Genomic DNA, 9759 nt, shown 5'->3' on the forward strand with positions numbered 1-9759 from the left:
CAAAACACCAATCCTTCATGACAGCTCTCTTGCTTTAATCTTGGCTCAGTGCTCAGAGCTCTGAAAAATAGACCATGCAGTACAACCTCCTGTTAATAGACGGTCACCATCCATCACATGCCTTCCACTCTTTGAGATGTGTGATGGTACCCTTTTAGGGTACAGATCAAATCCCACTGTAGCAAATTCTCAGAGAATGTCCTAGAATTTGGTTGCAAGGAATATTGCTTGAAATAGAGAGAAGGCCATTGGCTGAGGATCAGGAATCTTATTATAATGACCACATCTACCCATAATGTAATTTGACCTGTGTTCACATTGGGAATTAGGAGAAAGTCTTAAGAGATGATTTTTGAATGGCATCATTTATAGAACATGGCTAGATTTAACTTTATTCTTCCCGCATCTAGGACTGGCAGTTTGGCTTTGGGTCAGATTTTCTTCCCAGTTTCTCAGGCACTGACTCCATGCTACAAGGTTTGGGTTGCAAATATTGAGAGGGAATGCTTAAACACAAACAAAATGTCTCACTGATTAAATGTCAGAGTGTAGTTTGCCTCCTGAAATTCAGGGAGGGGAGCCAGAGACCCGGGCTCCATGCCCAGCTCTTCTACTGACATTAGGGGTGACCTTGGGGGAAATTATTTAACTCTTTCCTGCCCAGTGAAATGTGATGCTTGGGGGCATTGCAAACACATTCCTGAGGTTTGTAGGTTATTTGCAGTTTTTTGAGCAGTCATGGGTTGTGTGGAGTTCTTTCTTCTGTTCCCTTTTCTACATGAACACCTGAGGCCTTTTATTTTAAAAATGCCAGTAAGGAGTTCTAAATAGAAGGCACTTCTGGTGTTAATGGTATCGACAACAGCATCATCTCCCAGAAGGAAAAGCAATGAGTGAACACATAACAGTGCTTTTTCTGATATGTATTATTTTCAACCCATTTGCAGGAAAATCAATTTTTTCTGTAAAATAAGCCAAGCATGTCTATGGCATGTAAAAAGTACCATTTCTTCATTTCCCATACTATCATGTAGCAAACTGCAGAAGAACATGGACTGGAGTTAGACCGCCTGTATAACCTTACTCTGACAGGTCCCTTCAACTCCTCTGTGCCTCAGTTTCCTCTTTGGTAAAATCGTCCCCATCTATTGGGCTTGCTATAAGGACAAAGTTGTGCACACATTTAAAGTGCTTCGAACAGTACCTGGCAGTTAGTAAGCATTCCAGAAACGCTCGCCTTTATTGCTGTTCTTGCTGCCATTAATGTGATGAGCCCTAGGAAAGAGTGTATGTTGCTACATTTAGAAAACAAAGACAAATTTGTTGTCTAAGGTAGAAGGAGTCAGTCAGTCAGTTACTAAAAAAGTAAATAAAACTGTTTCTTTAATTCAAAAGGTTTCTTTAACTCAATAGATCTTGGCCAGTCAACGGAACAGGAATCCATAGTTAGATGCTCTCCAGGAATCACACTGACAACATTAAACATTTCACAATATTACCTCATTTTATACTTAAGGTTGCAAGTGGCTTCTGCTATGCTGATAGCAGGAAACTCAGCTTCAGCCAGGAGAAAGGGTTTAATTCAGATCAGAGCTGTAGCCAACCCAGGCAGGTACTTTAGATGCAGTGCACCGTGCCACGGTCACCAGGAGTCCATGTGGCTGTGTCCAGCCAATGGCCTAATGTGCACCATGATCCAGTGAGATCGGGAATGCTTGCAAAGACCTTCCTTCTCAATGCAGCCCCTCTTACCTTTATTAGGAGTATTCAGCACCTTCTTAGACGCTGGGCTCAGAATCAGGGCCCAGATCTGCCACAGCTCAACCTCAAATATCCCTTTTAATGACTAACATTGTTTATGGCCCAGGGATACGCTTCTCAACATTTTTGTCTAACGTCCTTGAAACAGTAAATGACTGTATCTGAATGCTATGGAAATTTGGGGGTTGCACCCCTGCTGTCAGCACAGACAAAAGCACGACTCCAGAGTACTGGGAAAATTTAAGTGATGAGATCATTTGGGAGACAGAAAAGGTAAGTGAATTAATGTGTCAAATCCTTCTATTCTTTTTTATTAATTGACTGATTGATTTTTCTGATAAAGGGTCTCTCTCTTTCGCCTAGACTGGAGTTCAGTGGCCCGATCTTGGCTCACTGTAACCTCCACCTCCCAGACTCAAGCAGTTCTCCTGCCTCAGCCTCCCGAGTGGCTAGGATTATAGGCGCCCACCAACACGCCTGGCTAATTTTTATATTTTTAGTAGAGATGGGGTTTCATCATGTTGGCCAGGCTGGTCTTGAACTCCTGACCTCAAATGATCCACCCACCTTGGCCTCCCAAAGTGCTGGGATTACAGGCATGAGCCACCGTGCCTGGCCCAATACTTCTACTCTTGCACAACAAAATACTGTTTCTCAGTGTTGCCCAGCATTCATTTCCTGCTTCTCCTCCTGTTTATGGTTCTGGAGGTACTTGGGAATTAGCAAGGTATTTTCAATAGTTGCACATAGTAGCTAGGAGGCATTTTACTATGTTAAACAATCATATTATTTTAAATTTATATGTGAATCTAGAGGTTGCTTGAGTGATACCAATGCTTTATGTTGACGACTAGATGAAATATTGAAAGCTAGAATTGTGAATAGTTTTATTAAAACACTTAATAAGTTTAAAATGTTAATTCATTTAAATACGTTTTATTTTAAAAGTTCATATTTATTAATCATAATTTCTATGTAACAACTTTTATTATACATTTTGACTTCATGTAACACAATTTCTATTTTTTCTCTTAGTTTCAATAGAAAACTCACTATTTTGGAAGAAAGATAACATTAAAAAATAAATAATTTCAAATTTTCAATTTTAGTATTGATTTAAATTTGCTCTTAGATAAAAATATATTTATATTTTGTATATATTGCACACAATCACATTTTTAATTATTTGGTTTATTCCTAACCATAGAACAAACTATGTGGAAATCTTTACTATCACAACATTATTAGTGTCTTTGCTGAAATGAAGGCAAGAAAAAAAATATGGAGTATATACACAATACCTCAAGAACTATGTGTCTTTTTTTTTTGAGAAGGAGTCTCGCTCTGTCGCCCAGGCTGGAGTGCGGTGGCGCGATCTCGGCTCACTGCAAGCTCCGCCTCCCGAGTTCACGCAACTCTCCTGCCTCAGCCTCCCCGAGTAGCTGGGACTACAGGCACCCGCCACCACGCCCAGCTAATTTTTTTTAGTAGAGACGGGGTTTCACTGTGTTAGCCAGGATGGTCTCGATCTCCTGACCTCGTGATCCACCCGTCTCGGCCTCCCAAAGTGCTGGGATGACAGGCGTGAGCCACCGCGCACGGCCGGACTATGTGTCTCTTTACAGTTCATCCAGACATGGCCAACCTGTTCACAGGACACCAGGACATCCGTGATGATAATTAAAGCCTATTTTCTTTGATATTTCTTTTGATATTTTAGAAGATAATCTTTAGTCATCAAAAAACCATGACTTTGCACATTTTCTTTTCTTGTGTCTTTACGAATGTGTGTTTCTTATGGTAGGAGGCCAGTATAGTTGGTTCTTGTTATTTTGGTAGTTGCGTCCTATAAAGTCACAGGGAACACTGAATTATCAAATCCTAGACAATCGCCCTGCGGAAATGCATGGTTAGGTTCCTGGTCACAGCATTTTTATCAACTGATGAGTTCATAAACTGTTCCTGTTCAAAGACACCTTATTTAACATACATTGTTGATTTCATTAATGTTGAACTCAGGGTTAACAGCACTATCGCTCATGTCTGAGCGATGCCCATTGTATGTTCTCCATAAAGCTCATCACAGCCTCCCTGCAGTTAGGGGCACTGTATGGCAATGACGCCCTACCTTTTTGGCACCAGGGACTGGTTGAATGGAAGATAATTTTTTCACAGACTGGGGGATGGAGAATGGTTTCAGGATGATTCAAGCCCATTACATTTATTGTGCACTTTATTTCTATTATAATTACATTGTAATAGATAATGAAATAATTATATAACTCATCATAACGTAGAATCTGTAGGAGCCATGAGCTTGTTTTCCTGCAACTAGACAGTCCCATCTGGGAGTGATGGGAGACAGTGACAGATCATCAGGCATTAGATTATCATAAGGAGCATGCAACCTACATCCCTCGCATGTACAGTTCACCATAGGGTGAATCATAGGGTTTCTGCTCCTATGAGACTCTGATGCCATATCTGAGCTGACAGGAGGCAGAGTTCAGGCGGTAATGCGAACGATGGGGAGTGACCGTAAGTACAGATGAAGCTTCGCTGACTCACTGGCCACTCACTGCCTGCTGTGAGGCCCGGTTCCTAACAGGCGGTGGACCAGTACCCTGCTGTCTGGTACTTCAGTACAACACTTGGGGTCATTCTAAACAGCAAAACTACCAAAAAAAAGCACTAAAACTTGAAACATGTGACACTAAATAGACCATAAAAAGGACACCCATTTACTAGGTAACAGCTGAAAGGAGGAAGCAGAGCTTCGCCTTGTTCAGTTCAGCTGGGAACATCGCATTGGCAACTCAAAATGTTTGCCTTCCTTACAGTCTGTGCATGTCCGCAACAGTGACTCAAGAGCTGATTTTGGGATTCCAAATGAATTTTAGCTAGTAAGCAAATTAGCAAATACAGAATTTGAGAATAAGGCAAATCAATTGTACATATTTCATACAATAGTGTGTTAACTTGCTTTATAATTTTAAATAGTCATATGGTATGTGAACTTCTGTTTATATTCTTAGTCCCTACAAATGTGAGGAATTGGACTGGAACACAACATTTGTTGCTGAAGTTACATATTTTGGTATGTTTGATAAATTTAGGTAAATATCATGAGAGATAATTCATTTTAGAATAGAATATTTTAAAGACTAATTTAAATGCTAACGAAAATCTGCTGCAGCCAATACTCTAACAGAAAAAGTTAAAAAGATCCAAAAGTGTACTGTGCTGTTTTTCTAAGTATATCATAAATTTCAATATTAAATGAATGTGTCTCCTAATAGTAGTAAAATAAGAAAGAGTGTTGTACTCAGAGCAGGGTGACACACATTAATTGTTGAGTTTCAAGCAACTGTTTCACACAAAAAAGCAGTTCTGTGCCACTGGAAGAGAGAAAATGTTTCTGGTTGTGTAGGCCGGACACAAGAGATTAGGCAAAGAATAACTCAAACCAGGCAACTTCTTAGGAACTGTCTCCAAAGCTGGCTCTGGAAAGCTCCGATTTCTCAGATGGTAGCAATGAAGAAAGGGGGTGGTAAGTCAGCTAGCTGTAATTTAGAGACTAGAGGTTGTCAGAACCAATGGATTGTTTGTGTGAGGCAGAGTTGGGGAGTAGATCAATAGAGAGACTGATAGTGTGCATAGGCTGATGACTGGGTAGATTTTTTTTTTTTTTAAGTCACCTCTAGTCCCATTTGTTTATATTTACTTTTGTTGCCTGTGCTTTTGGTGTCATACCCAAGAAATGTTTCTGTGTATCAAAGGAAACAATCAGTAGAGTGGAAAGGAAACCTATGGAATGCAGAAAATATTTGCAGATTACATAGTGGATAAGGGTTTAATATTCAGAATCTGTAAATAACTCATACAACTCAACAACAAAAAATCCAAATGAGCAAGGGATTTGAATAGACATTTCTCCAAAGAAGATATACAAATAGACAACAAACATATAAAAAGATGTTTAATATCACCAGTCATTAGAGAATGCAAATGAAAGCCACAACAGGATATTGCTTCACATCCATCAGGATGGCTACCATAATAAAAAACACACACATAGAAAATAACAAGTGTTGGTGAGAATATGGGGAAATTGGAACCTATCTGCCCTGTTGGTGGGAGAACAAATGGTGCAGCTGCTATTTAAAACTCTATGGAGATTTCTCAGAAAATTAAAAATAGAACTACCACATGATTTGGCATTTCAATTTCTGGGTAAATATCGAAAAGAATTGAAAGCAGAACATTGAAGAAATATTTGCACACCCATGTTTAGAGCACCATTATTCACAATAACCAAAGGTGGGAACAACTCGAATGTCCATTGCCAGATGAAGGGATAAACAAGAGATATTCTACACCTACAGTGGAATATTATTCAGCCTTCAAAAAGAAGGAAATCTTGTCACATGCTACATTATGGATAAATCTTGAAGACATATGGTAAGTGAAATAGGCTAGTTACAAAAAGACAAATACTGTATAATCCCATCTGTATTAAGTATCTAAAATTCATGGAAACAGAAAATACAATGGTGGTTGACAGGGGCTGGGAGAGAGAAATGGGGAATTGTTTGACAGGTATAAAGTATCAGTTTTGCAAGATAAAAATGTTCTGGAGATCAGTTTCACAGTAATGTGAATACCCTTAACACTACTAAACTGCATGCTTAAAAATGGTTCAGATGGGCTTACATTATATGGCCAGAAACATTAGCTAGTGCTTATGCTTATCCTACTCTCTCTAATGGGAAAGCAGTGGATTACCAGAGACTAAACTGTATCTGCCTCTATTTCCAAGAGACTCACATTCAACTTGGGCTCACAAAAAGCTGGGAAAATTTCATGAGTCCTTTTTTTTTAAAAAAAAAAATTAATATAAAACTGGAGCAAAAAAAAAAATCTGAACTTTAGTAACACAGCTGAAACCATCTGCAGCAGTGGCAGCTATGGCAGGAGAAGAGGTTTAATTTAGTTGATTTTCTGTGGCTGTTGATTTGTTCACTGGGAGCTGCACATTTTTCCTAAGAGACCGAGAAGCTGCTAGAGGTCTGGTTCTCCTGGGAGCAACTCAATGCAAACCAAGGATCTGGGGCTTTTCATACCATTCTGAGATCTGAATGGGGGCATACATTTTGTTAGTTTGTTTGTTTTGGGAAGAAAGTCTTGCTCTGTCACCCCAGCTGGAGTGCAGTGGCCCAATCATAGCTCACTGTAGCCTCGAACTCCTGGACTCAAGTGTTCCTGCTCCTTGACCTCTCAAAGTGCTGACATTATAGGCCTGAGCCACCATGCCCGGTAGAGACGTTTCATTATGAAGACATGTGGTACCACCCTCTTGCTGAAAGCACTGGTTTTCCTTTTGAAGCTTGCTAGGGATGACAATGGATTTGACTCAATTCAAAGCTTCCTTTATTTTCCTAAGGATTTCATGAAGCCTTCTCACTAAAGGTACCTGGGATTTTCAGAAAGAAATTGAGTTTCTTAATGCAATTTTTCCAAATGGAGCAGTGTATTGTATGAGACATGTGAATTCTGACTGTTGGTACTTACATATTCCAGATTTCCCAGAGAGTGGGGGGCAGTAAGCCAGATCAAACCCTGGAAATGCTGATGAGAGAGTGTGACCAAGCAGTTAAGGGAAGATTTTTTCTCATGAAAGACTGTGTCACTACAAAGGATGTCACTCAGACTGGAATTGGTGCCCTGACACCAGGTTCTGTCATTGATGCCACACTGTTCAATCCTTCTGGGCTGTTAATGAAAGGAACGAAATCAGATGGCACTTATGGAACTATTCACATCACTCCAGAACCAGAATTTTTGTACATCAGCTTTGAAACAAACTTAAATCAGACCTCCTGTGCTGACCTGATCAGGAAAGTTGTGGAAGTCCTCAAGCCAGGAAACTGATGACCACTTCATTTTTTAAATGTTTCTTATGTTTTTATTTTTTATTTTTTTGAGACAGAGTCTTGCTGTCCCCCAGGCCAGAGTGCAGTGGCGTGATCTTGGCTCACTGCAACTTCTGCCTCCTGGGTTCAAGCGATTCTCCTGCCTCAGCCTCCTAAGTAACTGAGATTACAGGCGCCCACCATCATACCCGGCTTATTATTGTATTTTCCATAGAAACGGAGTTGTGCCATGTTGGCCAGGTTGGTCTTGAACTCCTGACCTCAATTGATCTGCCCGCCTCGGCATCTCAAAGTGTTGGGATTAGAGGCGTGAGTCACCGCGCCCAGCCCACTTTGTTAATCAGAGTTCTACACAGTGCTTTTTTGCCCCAGATGATTGAAGGTTTTAAGTGTCTTGATTGTCAGAGGGTTATGTTCAATGATTATAATTTTGTTTTTACCAGTTTTGTTAAGAAGCAGCAATGGCACCATGGACTAAGAAAAATGAAGAAAATATCACAAAAGAAGAAACTCATAGAAAGAGGTGGCTGCTTTTTAAATGTTGAAACCAGGGGCCATGCTTTCCATAACTACTACCTTGTAGTTTCAGAAACCCCAGATATAATGAGAGTGTAATCATTTTTGAATTGTATGTGTTATTATATCAAGGAGTTAGATATATTGCAGGAATGCTTTCTTCTGTGTTTAGATATTCTTTGCCATTCTTACTGTGAAATTGAAGTGCATGTAGAAAAAATCTTTTACTATATGAAACTTTACAACACTTGTGAAAGCAACTCAATTTGATTTAGGCACAGTGTAATCTTTCTCCAGATATCCTCCAAAATTCCCCATAGACAAGACTTTTATCCTCAGCCTAACCATCTGGGACTGTCCAATTAAATTGCTGCCAGAATTTTACATCCAGTTTCATCTATTTTCCAGGATGTATTCTTTACTAACGTTATTGAAACCAGTTTCTGCTTCACACAAATTTTTTTTTGAAACAGCAATTAAAGTTTTTCTTCCATGAGTGAAGTTCTTTTGGGGAAAAAAAAGGTTAAAGTGGTATTTTTTTTATTTTTTTATTTTTTAGATGGAGTCATGCTCTATCACTCAGGCTGGAGTGCAGTGGTATGATCTCGGCTCAATGCAACCTCTTTCTCCCAGGTTCAAGCAATTCTCCTGTCTCAGCCTCCCAAGCAGCTGGCATTACAGGCACCCACCACCACACCTGGCTAATTTTTGTATTTTTAGTAGACACAGAGTATCACCATATTAGTCAGGCTGGTCTCGAACTCCTATTGCCTGCCTCAGCCTCCCAAAGTTCTGGGAATCAGGATGTCAATCCTCGTTCTTCTGACTGGCTCTGCTTAGTACGTGAATGGTTCAGATGGGCCATGATTAGTTCTCACTCTTTGTCCTTGTTCCTGAAATTAGTTATCTATTGCTGCATGTCAAATTACTCAGAAATGTAGTGACTTAAAACAACAACATTATTCTATTTCACAGTTCCTATAGGTCAGGAAATCCTGGCTGGCCCATGGCTTAGCTGGGTCCTCTGTCTCAGGTCTTATAAAACTGCAATCGAGGTGTCCACTGGGGCTGTAGTCATCTCAAAGCTTGTCTGGGGGAAGATTTGCTTCAAATGTTGCCCACGTGATTGTCAGAAGGATTCAGTTCCTTGATGGCTGTTGGCAGGAGATACCCTTCATTCTGGGCACGTGGGCCTCTCCATCAGGGCAGCTCACTTGAGAGCCGGACTCCTCAGAGCAAGTGAGAAGGGCCTAAAAGATGTTAGCAAGACTGAAGTCGTCATGCTTTATAACCTCCTCAAAGTGGCATTCTATCACTTTTGCTGTATTTCATTCATTAGGGGCAAGTCACTAGGCACAGCCCACATTCAAGGGGAGAAGATTCTACAGGCGTGAAGACCATTGAGGGACATTCTAAAGATTGCCTACCACACCAACCTTCACATAGATGTGTTTCATTTGGGCTCACATTTGTATTCAATTTCTAAAGGGGGAAAAGAGATCTGTAAGAAATAGGTGAAGTAGGAATGAAATCAAAAGTGTATCCATGG

At 40.2% G+C, this 9759-nt stretch overlaps 1 pseudogene; it reads left to right on the top strand.

The window, feature by feature from the left end:
* Positions 1-375: 375 nt before the first annotated feature.
* Positions 376-8309, top strand: LOC111521761 (annotated as a pseudogene).
* The last annotated feature ends 1450 nt before the right edge of the window (positions 8310-9759 follow it).

The sequence above is a fragment of the Piliocolobus tephrosceles genome, chromosome 5 (genome assembly GCF_002776525.5).
Source record: "Piliocolobus tephrosceles isolate RC106 chromosome 5, ASM277652v3, whole genome shotgun sequence".
NCBI classification, from domain to species: domain Eukaryota; kingdom Metazoa; phylum Chordata; class Mammalia; order Primates; family Cercopithecidae; genus Piliocolobus; species Piliocolobus tephrosceles.